The following is a 1,021-nucleotide window of genomic DNA, read 5'->3' as shown; positions in this document are numbered from 1 at the left end:
ACGCCAAAACTCGGATTCATTGCGCCTAAACTGCGCTAACATAGCGGTAAAAATGTTCATACGAACACTCTTTTGGTCTAACGTAAGCAAACGCGGCACCCAACGCGCGGACAGCTTTCTCATGCCTAATTCTTGATTTAATATGTGACAAAACGTTCTTTTGATATGTTCACCAACACTCATTAGTTGCAGTTTTTGGACGTCCCGAACGTTCATCGTCTCCCAAGCTCTTACGGCCACGTTTAAATTCAGCTGCCCAAAATTTCACTGTGGTAAATTTTGGTGCAGAGTCCCCATACACAGAATCCAACTCATGTTTAATTTGTGTAGGCGTATTGCCTTTCAAAACCAGATATTTAATGACAGCTCTATACTCGATTTTGTCCATTTTCACAAAAACACTGACATCAACTCACTCAAACGACTGTTACATAACAACTGCGCATCCAAAATGGCTGAAACTTTGGTGAATAACTGTCAACAGATGAACAATAAAAATTCACTAGCTCTTATCTACGAGTGCTGCCATCTTCACGTTGAGGTCGGAAACTTTTCAGACCATCCTCGTATAATAAACGCGTGTTCATATATTAATTATGTAGGATATACATATAACATAAAACGAGATGTACTTTTTAGAAATTTCTAGGTTTATTTATTTCACTGGGATTTATGAAAAAAATCCTTTTCCTCGGATACAGATACCGCCACGTTTTGGAAATAGCTCAAAACAAAACAAAATTGAACGAGGCAACAAAAAACGCCAAAAAAACCCACACCCTCCTCACCACTAGTTTTCAGGCGCTTTTAAGAATCGAAAGTAGGTCGAGGCAAACTGAAGTGGGCCAAGACAACTGGAAATAAATTGAAATGCAACAAAGTTGGACGACGAAATGCGACCTTGACATGTTTCGAAGAGTTTTTCGTATAGTGTATACGCTGTTTATGAGTAAGCTGTGGTATAATTTCCAGGATAATATCAGAAAAGCAACTATTAGATTCGATAAAAAAACGCTAAGAA

The sequence above is a fragment of the Sitophilus oryzae genome, unplaced genomic scaffold, assembly GCF_002938485.1.
Source record: "Sitophilus oryzae breed Bouriz unplaced genomic scaffold, Soryzae_2.0 scaffold_684_pilon_pilon, whole genome shotgun sequence".
Lineage (NCBI taxonomy): Eukaryota > Metazoa > Arthropoda > Insecta > Coleoptera > Curculionidae > Sitophilus > Sitophilus oryzae.
This window is presented reverse-complemented; position numbering follows the sequence as displayed.